The sequence below is a fragment of the Triticum dicoccoides genome, chromosome 4B, assembly GCF_002162155.2.
Source record: "Triticum dicoccoides isolate Atlit2015 ecotype Zavitan chromosome 4B, WEW_v2.0, whole genome shotgun sequence".
NCBI classification, from domain to species: domain Eukaryota; kingdom Viridiplantae; phylum Streptophyta; class Magnoliopsida; order Poales; family Poaceae; genus Triticum; species Triticum dicoccoides.
In genome coordinates, this window is record NC_041387.1 from 46764483 (window position 1) to 46776632 (window position 12150).

The following is a 12150-nucleotide window of genomic DNA, read 5'->3' on the forward strand; positions in this document are numbered from 1 at the left end:
GGGGGGTTAATTTAGGTGTTTCATATATTGTGTTAGCTAGCTAATTAATAGAGAGAAGTGTCCTCTCTTATGTCCGTGCTTGGTCGACGCTACGTACTATACATAGAGAGGCCATCAACACGCTAACTAGTAAGAAAATAAAAGGAACCATTAAGTACATGCATACCGAGAGAAGTGATCGATCGACCTCTCCTTCTCCGAGAGATTGGTCGAACAACAAGTTTTCGTATTATCTATCTGACGCTACTGGCTACATACATATACAATATGTAAGATCTCTTAATTACAATCCCCTAGCAATTGAAATCAACTTGCACATGGTATTCTCCGGCTTTATTGATGATGTGGTCAAGAAAGAATCCTGCCAATTCCTCTTGAATTGCTTTCATGCGATCTGGTTCTAGGAGTTCATTCCGCATCTGCCACGTCTAATTTGAAGAAGGGGGTTAATTAATACATATATATGAATGAAACTCAACAGAAATGATGGTGTAATAAAATGAAATTGTGAATATTATTGCTTACGCACTTCATATTGTCTTTTAGAGTAGCCCCGCTTATTTTTCAAAGTCACGTTGTGGATGAACTCGCACACGTAGTATCCACAGAAATCATTCCCTTGTTCCTGCCACAAGCACTTTACGAGAAATAGAGGTCAATCAAACTGATAATGAAGCATTATAAATGGCATTGATGAAAGTATAGCTATAGAATCAACGGGAGATGCGCGCAACTAGCTAGCCAGTAGTACTTACTTTCGGGTATGTATATCGCAGCTCCTTCGGCAGTCCCGAAGCTTCTGCAGTGAACTGTTTCCAAACCCTGCAAGACAAAGAAAATAATTATTATTACTTGAGATATCAGGAAATGAACAAAAAGTTGCCGATATGGTGCGATAATGATCGATTGAACTTACTTGTTGAGCAATTCAGTCATTTCCGCATAGGTTTCGGGATCTTTTCGTCTCGAGTCTAAGACGGCTACTAGTCCCCGCTCAAGCTTAATCTCCAGAAGAACATAGTGGTACCTGCGCACATATGCATAACTCATCAATTACATTACTATAACCTCGCTTGAGTAATAAGGGAAACCGAATATGCACATGACAGTAACACTCACTCGTCGTTGTAAGAAAAGAGTATGGTATCTTTGTTTTGATTTTTGATCAACGATTGTAGCAAGTTGTCCTTGGCCTCTTTGGCGTGCTTTTTAACCAGAAATTCATCTATGATATTTGTGTTAATGAACCCAATATCATAAATTTCTTGTTTTTTGCACTCGACGATCTTCAATCTGCATAATATATTGAGGATAATTAATTATAAATACATGCAATGAAAGAGCCGAGCTATATATAGAGACTTAATGACAGAAATAGTACTTACAGGCAGTAGCAAAAGACCGTTAATTTATCGAGGGCCTTTTGATTGAAGAACGTGAAGAACTCCTCAAATGGAACACACAACAGATCACTTGCAACGAGGTCGTGCTCCTCTTTAATGTTCAGATACAAACTATTCGTCCCCCCAGACTCTCTGCAGGTTTTCATGTACCAATTATGGAATCTTCGCATCATCGTTGTTAGAGATTTTTCATCTTTGACGAGAGGCTTCCCGTACTCGTATCTGTGTTCGTCCACCTCCATGAAATCAGGAAGTTAATCGTCAGGCAGGTAATCTTGTAGATTGCCATAACCGGCCACCATCCCCGGAGCATTAGCGACGATGTTGCCGCTAGACACATTGAGCAGGGGGCATGATTGGTTTGCTTGTTCGCCGAGCTGGTCAAATTTTTTCGCAGCTGCTCGTTCTCTTGACCTTTGATGTCTGACAGTACTTCTCGACCGCTCTGCTTGGAGATATGTCTGTTCAGTAATGCGCTCATAGTTGGTTCTCGGCGGAGACTTTGCCGGTTTCCTCAGGGCATCAACAGTGCACTTTGCTTTCACCGGATCTACCTTCTCCTCCGGAGGTGGATGTCTCTTTGCTTTCACCCCTTCAAAGAAGTCCTTCATGTGGGCCCACACGATCGTCGCATTTTCCTCCTTGGTCCTCTCATACGGTAACTTCTCTAGAGGCTTGAGAGGTGGACCGTATTTGTATTGCCTCCCGCCTCTGCTGGTTGTACTGCTAGACGCCGGAGCAGACGGAGCGGCTGTGGCGCTTGTCTTCTTTCGTGCTTGCTTACGAGGCGGAGGAGAAGGACTATGACGCGCCAGAGCAACCGGGGCGGCGGCGGGACTCTTCCGCCCTTGCTGGCGAGGTGGAGAAGGAGGAGGCTGCTGGCTGCTCGGGCGCGCCGGCGCAGGCGGAGAAGGAGGCGGAGTGCCACCATGCGTCGGAGAAGGAGGAGGCTGCTGGTTGCTCGGGCGCGCCGGCGCAGGCGGAGAAGGAGGAGGAGTGCCACCACGCACCGGAGAAGGAGGAGGCTGCTGGCTGCTCGGGCGCGCCGGCGCAGGCGGAGAAGGAGGCGGAGTACTGCCACGCGCCGGAGAAGGAGGCCCAGTGCCCTAATCGACACTCACCGGAGGAGGAGGCGATGGAGGAGGCGGAGTGCCCTGACTCGCCGGAGGAGGAGGAGGAGGAGGTGGAGGCATCCAGTTCGGAAGGTTGATGAGCTCCTTCCGCCATAGGCATGGAGTCTTCAGAGCAGAACCCAGTCTAGTCTCCCCTTCACCGGTAGGGTAGTCAAGCTGGAGGTCCTCAAATCCCTCCGTTATTTCATCCACCATCACCCTGACATATCCTTCTGGAATCGGCCGGCAGTGATAAGTTGCGCCTTGTTCAGTAGGATAAACAGAGCCAACAGCCGCCTTGACCTTCAAATTCATCCATCGGTCATAATGTGGCAATTTTGAGCCCTCGTGATAGCATCCACGGGATAGCTGGCAGGAGCCGCAAGACATGCTCCGGCTGAAGCAACTTAGTGGAAGCCACGCTGCTTCTCGGCTGAGATGGCGGGGTAGCTTCGGGGGAAGCTTCGGCAGGTCGTTTGTTGCGATCTGCTTCTCGTTCCTCTAGCCCCATTACCCTTTCGTGCAGTGCCTGCAGTTGGCTCTGCTCCAGTTTCTTCCTCCTCTTGTGGGTTTTGTAACCCCCTGCGTCCGGAAAACCAACCTTCCACAGAATGGATCCTGGCGTGCCTCGTGTCCGTCCAGGGTGCTCAGGATTCCCGAGGGCCATTGTGAGCTCGTCCTTCCCCCTGTCTGGAATGAACGTCCCTTGCTGCGCTGCATGGATATGTTGGAAATATGCCCTAGAGGCAATAATAAAAGTATTATTATTATATTTCCTTGTTCATGATAATTGTCTTTTATTCATGCTATAACTGTATTATCCGGAAATCGTAATACACGTGTGAATACATAGACCACAATATGTCCCTGGTGAGCCTCTAGTTGACTAGCTCGTTGTGATCAACAGATAGTCATGGTTTCCTGGCTATGGACATTGGATGTCGTTGATAACGGGATCACATCATTAGGAGAATGATGTGATGGACAAGACCCAATCCTAAGACTAGCACAAAAGATCGTGTAGTTCATTTGCTAGAGCTTTGCCAATGTCAAGTATCTCTTCCTTTGACCATGAGATCGTGTACTCCTGGATACCGTAGGAGTGCTTTGGGTGTATCAAACGTCACAACGTAACTGGGTGACTATAAAGGTGCACTACGGGTATCTCCGAAAGTATCTATTGTTTTATGCGGATCGAGACTGGGATTTGTCACTCCGTGTAAACGGAGAGGTATCTCTGGGCCCACTCGGTAGGACATCATCATATGCGCAATGTGACCAAGGAGTTGATCACGGGATGATGTGTTACGGAACGAGTAAAGTGACTTGCCGGTAACGAGATTGAACAAGGTATTGGTATACCGACGATCGAATCTCGGGCAAGTAAAATACCGCTAGACAAAGGGAATTGTATACGGGATCGATTGAGTCCTTGACATCGTGGTTCATCCGATGAGATCATCGTGGAACATGTGGGAGCCAACATGGGTATCTAGATCCCGCTGTTGGTTATTGACCGGAGAACGTCTCGGTCATGTCTGCATGTCTCCCGAACCCGTAGGGTCTACACACTTAAGGTTCGATGACGCTAGGGTTATAAAGGAAGCTTGTATGTGGTTACCGAATGTTGTTCGGAGTCCCGGATGAGATCCCGGACGTCACGAGGAGTTCCGGAATGGTCCGGAGGTAAAGATTTATATATAGGAAGTCCTGTTTCGGCCATCGGGACAAGTTTCGGGGTCATCGATATTGTACCGGGACCACCGGAAGGGTCCCGGGGGCCCACCGGGTGGGGCCACCTGCCCCGGGGGGCCACATGGGCTGTAGGGGGTGCGCCTTGGCCTACATGGGCCAAGGGCACCAGCCCCAAGAGGCCCATGCGCCTGGGGAAACCCTAAAGGAAGAGTCCCAGCAGGGGAAGGCACCTCCTAGGTGCCTTGGGGGGGAGGACTCCTCCCCTGGCCGCCGCCCCCTTGGAGATTGGATCTCCTAGGGGCTGGCGCACCCCCCCTTGGGATCCCTATATATAGTGGGGTAGGAGGGCCTCCCAAACACACCTTATGCCTTTGGTGCAGCCCCTCCCTCTCTCCCAAGTTCTCCTCCTCTTCTCCCATGGTGCTTGGCGAAGCCCTGCGGGATTGCCACGCTCCTCCACCACCACCACGCCGTTGTGCTGCTGTTGGATGGAGTCTTCCTCAACCTCTCCCTCTCTCCTTGCTGGATCAAGGCGTGGGAGACGTCACCGGGCTGTACGTGTGTTGAACGCGGAGGTGTCGTCCGTTCGGCACTTGATCATCGGTGATTTGAATCACGACGAGTACGACTCCATCAACCCCGTTCACTTGAATGCTTCCGCTTAGCGATCTACAAGGGTATGTAGATGCACTCCCCTTTCTACTCGTTGCTGGTCTCTCCATAGATAGATCTTGGTGTTTCGTAGGAAATTTTTTGAATTTCTGCTACGTTCCCCAACAGTGGCATCATGAGCTAGGTCTATTGCGTAGATTCTTTGCACGAGTAGAACACAAAGTAGTTGTGGGCGTTGATGTTGTTCAATATGCTTACCGTTACTAGTCCAATCTTGTTTCGACGGTATTGTGGGATGAAGCGGCCCGGACCGACCTTACACGTACTCTTACGTGAGACAGGTTCCACCGATTGACATGCACTTGGTGCATAAGGTGGCTAGCGGGTGCCAGTCTCTCCCACTTTAGTCGGAACGGATTCAATGAAAAGGGTCCTTATGAAGGGTAAATAGCAATTGGCATATCACGTTGTGGTTTTGCGTAGGTAAGAAACGTTCTTGCTAGAAACCCATAGCAGCCACGTAAAACATGCAAACAACAATTAGAGGACGTCTAACTTGTTTTTGCAGGGTATGCTATGTGATGTGATATGGCCAAGAATAATGTGATGAATGATATGTGATGTATGAGATTGATCATGTTCTTGTAATAGGATTCACGACTTGCATGTCGATGAGTATGACAACCGGCAGGAGCCATAGGAGTTGTCTTTATTTTTTGTATGACCTGCGTGTCATTGAAGAACGCCATGTAAACTACTTTACTTTATTGCTAAACGCGTTAGTCATAGAAGTAGAAGTAGTCTTTGGCGTGACAACTTCATGAAGACACGATGATGGAGATCATGATGATGGAGATCATGGTGTCAAGCCGGTGACGATGATGATCATGGAGCCCCGAAGATGAAGATCAAAAGGAGCAAAATGATATTGGCCATATCATGTCACTATTTGATTGCATGTGATGTTTATCATGTTTATGCATCTTGTTTACTTAGGACGACGGTAGTAAATAAGATGATCCCTTACAAAATTTCAAGAAGTGTTCCCCCCTAACTGTGCACCGTTGCTACAGTTCGTCGCTTCTAAGCACCACGTGATGATCGGGTGTGATGGATTCTTACGTTCACATACAACGGGTGTAAGACAGTTTTACACAGCGAAAACACTTAGGGTTAACTTGACGAGCCTAGCATGTGCAGACATGGCCTCGGAACACGGAGACCGAAAGGTCGAGCATGAGTCGTATAGTAGATACGATCAACATGAAGATGTTCACCGATGATGACTAGTCCGTCTCACGTGATGATCGGACACGGCCTAGCTTGACTCGGATCATGTAATCACTTAGATGACTAGAGGGATGTCTATCTGAGTGGGAGTTCATAAGATGAACTTAATTATCCTGAACATAGTCAAAAGACCTTTTGCAAATTATGTCGTAGCTCGCGCTTTAGTTCTACTGTTTTAGATATGTTCCTAGAGAAAATATATGAAAGTTGATAGTAGCAATTATGCGAACAGTAGAAAGCTTATGTCCTTAATGCACTGCTTAGTGTGCTGAACCCCAAACGTCGTTTGTGGATGTTTCGAACATCGAACATACATGTTTTGATAACTACGTGATAGTTTAGTTAAATGGTTTAAGTAGAGGCACCAAAGACATTTTCGAAACGTCGCGGAACATATGAGATGTTTCGAGGGCTGAAATTGGGATTTCAGGCTCGTGCCCACGTCAAGAGGTATGAGACCTCCGACGATTTTCTTAGCCTGCAAACTAAGGAGAGAAGCTCAATTGTTGAGCTTGTGCTCAGATTGTCTGAGTGCAACAATCACTTGAATCAAGTGGGAGTTGATCTTCCAGATGAGATAGTGATGTTTCTCCAAAGTCAGTGCCACCAAGCTGCTAGAGCTTCGTGATGAACTATAACATATCAGGGATAGATATGATGATCCTTGAGGTATTCGCGATGTTTGACACCGCGAAAGTAGAAATCAAGAAGGAGCATCAATCGTTGATGGTCAGTGAGACCACTAGTTTCAAGAAGGGCAAGGGCAAGAAGGGATACTTCATGAAACGGCAATTCAGCTGCTGCTCTAGTGAAGAAACCCGAGGTTGAACCCAAACCCGAGACTAAGTGCTTCTGTAATAAGGGGAACAACCACTGGAGCAGGATTACCCTAGATACTTGGTAGATGAGAAGGCTGGCAAGGTCGATAGAAATATATTGGATATACATTGTGTTAATGTGTACTTTACTAGTACTCCTAGTAGCACCGGGGTATAAGATACCGGTTCGGTTGCTAAGTGTTAGTAACTCGAAATAAAAGCTATGGAATAAACGAAGACTAGCTAAAGGTGAGCTGACGATATATGTTGGAAGTGTTTCCAAGTTTGATGTGATCAAACATCGCATGCTCCCTCCACCATCAAGATTAGTATTAAACCTGAATGGTTCATTGAATCTCGATCGTAGTGATACACATTTTCATGCCAAAAGATACAAGATAGTAATGATAGTACCACTTACTTGTGGCACTGCCATGTAAGTCATAATGGTATAAAACGCATGAAGAAGCTCCATGTTGATGGATCTTTGGACTCACTCGTTTTAGAAAAGTTTGAGACATGCGAACCATGTCTATTGGTGTATACGCATGAAGAAACTCCATACAGATGGATCGTTTGGACTCACTTGATTATGAATCACTTGAGATATGCAAATCATACCACATGGGCAAGATGACTGAAAAGCCTCGTTTTCAGTAAGATGGAACAAGATAGCAACTTATTGGAAGTAACACATTTTGATGTGTGCAGTCCAATGAGTGCTGAGGCATGCAGTGAATATCGTTATGTTCTTACTTCACAGATGATTCGAGTAGATGTTGAGAATATTTACTTGATGAAACACAAGTCTGAATTATTGAATGGTTCAAGTAATTTCAGAGTGAAGTAGAAGATCATTGTGACAAGAGGATAAAATGTCTATGATATGATCATAGAGATGAATATCTGAGTTGCGAGTTTTGGCACACAATTAAGACATTGTGGAAATTGTTTTGCAATTAATACCGCCTGGAACACCATAATGTGATGGTGTGTCCGAACATCATAGTTGCACCCTATTGGATATGGTGCGTACCATGATGTCTCTTATCGAATTACCACTATCGTTCATGGGTTAGAGACAATCACATTCACTTTAAATAGGGCACCACGTAATTCCGTTGAGATGACACCGTATGAATTATGGTTTAGAGAAACCTAAGTTGTCGTTTCTTAAAAGTTTGGGGCTGCGACGCTTATGTGAAAAAGTTTCAGGTTGATAAGCTCGAACCCAAAGCGGATAAAATGCATCTTCATAGGAAACCCAAAACAGTTGGGTATACCTCCTAATTCAGATCCGAAAGCAATATGGATTGTTTCTAGAATCGGGTCCTTTCTCGAGGAAAAGTTTCTCTCGAAAGAATTGAGTGGGAGGATGGTGGAAACTTGATGAGGTTATTGAACCGTCTCTTCAACTAGTGTGTGGCAGAGCACAGGAAGTTGTTCCTGTGGCACCTACACCAATTGAAGTGGAAGCTTATGATATTGATCATGAAACTTCGGATCAAGTCACTACCAAACCTCGTGGGATGACAAGGATATGTACTACATCAGAGTGGTACGTAATCCTGTCTTGAAAGTCATGTTGCTGGACAACAATGAACCTACGAGCTATGGAGAAGCAATGGTGGGCCCGGATTCCGATAAATGGCTCGAGGCCATAAAATCCGAGAACGGATCCATGGACTTTGGCGGACTTGCCCGATGATCGGCAAGCCATTAAGATAAATGGATCTTTAAGAAGAAGACGGACGTGGATGGTAATGTCACCGTCCATGAAGCTCGACTTGTGGCGAAAAGTTTTTCACAAGTTCAAGGAGTTGACTACGATGAGATTTTCTCACTCGTAGCGATGCTTAAAGTCCGTCGGAATCATGTTAGCATTAGCTTCATTTATGAAATCTGGCAGATGGATGTCAAGACAAGTTTCCTTACTAGTTTTCGTAAGGAAAGGTTGTATGCAATACAATCAGAAAAGTTTTGTCAATCCTGAGGATGCTAAAAGGTATGCTAGCTCCAGCGATCCTTCTAAAGGACTGGAGTAAGCATCTCGGAGTTGGAATGTATGCTTTGATGATGATCAAAGATTTTGGGTTTGTACAAAGTTTATGAGAAACTTGTATTTCCAAAGAAGTGAGTGGGAGCACTATAGAATTTCTGATGAGTATATGTTGTTGACATATTGTTGATCAGAAATGACGTAGAATTTCTGGAAAGCATATAAGGTTATTTTGAAAGTGTTTTTCAATTGAAAGCCTGGATTAAGCTACTTGAACATTGAGCATCAAGATCTATAAGGATAGATCAAAATGCTTAATAATACTTTCAAATGAGCACATACCTTGACATGATCTTGAAGGTGTTCAAGATGGACCAGTCAAAGAAGGAGTTCTTGCCTGAGTTATAAGGTACGAAGTTAAGACTTAAAGCTCGACCACGGCAGAATAGAGAGAAAGGACGAAGGTCGTCCCCTATGCTTGAGACGTAGGCTCTTCAGTATGCTATGCTGTGTACTGCACCTGAAGTGTGCCTTGCCATGAGTCAGTCAAGGGGTACAAGAGTGATCCAAGAATGGCTCACAGGACAGCGGTCAAAGTTATCCTTAGTAACTAGTGGACTAAGGAATTTTCTCGATTATGGAGGTGGTAAAAGAGTTTGTCGTAAAGGGTTACGTCGATGCAAGCTTGACACCTATCCGGATAGCTCTGAGTAGAGATACCGGATACATATATTGGAGCAACAATTTAGAATAGCTCCAAGTAGAACAGTTATTTGGATTAGCTCCAAATAGAGCGTGGTAGCTACATCTAGGAGATGACATAAAGATTTGTAAAGCACACACGGATCTGAAAGGTTCAGACCCGTTGACTAAAACCTCTCTCACAAGCAACATGATCAAACATAAAACTCATTGAGTGTTAATCACATAGTGACGTGAACTAGACTACTGACTCTAGTAAACTCTTGGGTATTAGTCACATGGCGATGTGACCTGTGAGTGTTAATCACATGGCGATGTGAACTAGATTATTGACTCTAGTGCAAGTGGGAGACTGTTGGAAATATGCCCTAGAGGCAATAATAAAAGTATTATTATTATATTTCCTTGTTCATGATAATTGTCTTTTATTCATGCTATAACTGTATTATCCGGAAATCGTAATACACGTGTGAATACATAGACCACAATATGTCCCTGGTGAGCCTCTAGTTGACTAGCTCGTTGTGATCAACAGATAGTCATGGTTTCCTGGCTATGGACATTGGATGTCGTTGATAACGGGATCACATCATTAGGAGAATGATGTGATGGACAAGACCCAATCCTAAGACTAGCACAAAAGATCGTGTAGTTCATTTGCTAGAGCTTTGCCAATGTCAAGTATCTCTTCCTTTGACCATGAGATCGTGTAACTCCTGGATACCGTAGGAGTGCTTTGGGTGTATCAAACGTCACAACGTAACTGGGTGACTATAAAGGTGCACTACGGGTATCTCCGAAAGTATCTATTGTTTTATGCGGATCGAGACTGGGATTTGTCACTCCGTGTAAACGGAGAGGTATCTCTGGGCCCACTCGGTAGGACATCATCATATGCGCAATGTGACCAAGGAGTTGATCATGGGATGATGTGTTACGGAACGAGTAAAGTGACTTGCCGGTAACGAGATTGAACAAGGTATTGGTATACCGACGATCGAATCTCGGGCAAGTAAAATACCGCTAGACAAAGGGAATTGTATACGGGATCGATTGAGTCCTTGACATCGTGGTTCATCCGATGAGATCATCGTGGAACATGTGGGAGCCAACATGGGTATCCAGATCCCGCTGTTGGTTATTGACTGGAGAACGTCTCGGTCATGTCTGCATGTCTCCCGAACCCGTAGGGTCTACACACTTAAGGTTCGATGACGCTAGGGTTATAAAGGAAGCTTGTATGTGGTTACCGAATGTTGTTCGGAGTCCCGGATGAGATCCCGGACGTCACGAGGAGTTCCGGAATGGTCCGGAGGTAAAGATTTATATATAGGAAGTCCTGTTTCGGCTATCGGGACAAGTTTCAGGGTCATCGGTATTGTACCGGGACCACCGGAAGGGTCCCGGGGGCCCACCGGGTGGGGCCACCTGCCCCGGGGGGCCACATGGGCTGTAGGGGGTGCGCCTTGGCCTACATGGGCCAAGGGCACCAGCCCCAAGAGGCCCATGCGCCTGGGGAAACCCTAAAGGAAGAGTCCCAGCAGGGGAAGGCACCTCCTAGGTGCCTTGGGGGGGGGGGAGGACTCCTCCCCTGGCCGCCGCCCCCTTGGAGATTGGATCTCCTAGGGGCTGGCGCACCCCCCCTTGGGATCCCTATATATAGTGGGGTAGGAGGGCCTCCCAAACACACCTTATGCCTTTGGTGCAGCCCCTCCCTCTCTCCCAAGTTCTCCTCCTCTTCTCCCATGGTGCTTGGCGAAGCCCTGCGGGATTGCCACGCTCCTCCACCACCACCACGCCGTTGTGCTGCTGTTGGATGGAGTCTTCCTCAACCTCTCCCTCTCTCCTTGCTGGATCAAGGCGTGGGAGACGTCACCGGGCTGTACGTGTGTTGAACGCGGAGGTGCCGTCCGTTCGGCACTTGATCATCGGTGATTTGAATCACGACGAGTACGACTCCATCAACCCCGTTCACTTGAACGCTTCCGCTTAGCGATCTACAAGGGTATGTAGATGCACTCCCCTTTCTACTCGTTGCTGGTCTCTCCATAGATAGATCTTGGTGTTTCGTAGGAAATTTTTTGAATTTCTGCTACGTTCCCCAACAGGATATACTTCCGAAGCCTTGTGACTGGTGTTTTCAGTTGCTCGTCCGTCCAACGGCACTTCCCTGATACAGGGTCCAAGGTTCTGCCAGCCCTGAAGAACCAAGTCCGGGAACGGTCTGGCCATCTCATTATCTCCGGTTCGATTCCTTTATCAAGCCGATCATTCTCAGCCTTGGACCACTTAGGCCGGGCTTGCAGGTAGCCACCTGACCCCGTGCGATGGTGAAACTTCTTCTTCGCAGCATTTTGCTTGTTTGTCGCCGACATCTTCTTACTCTTTTCCGATGTCATGTAGGACACAAATGCGGGCCAGTGATCTCTGATCTTCTCATATTTGCCGATGAATTCTGGTGTCTCTTCTTTGTCGACAAACTTTTCCAGCTCTTTCCTCCACCTCCTGAATAGGTCTGC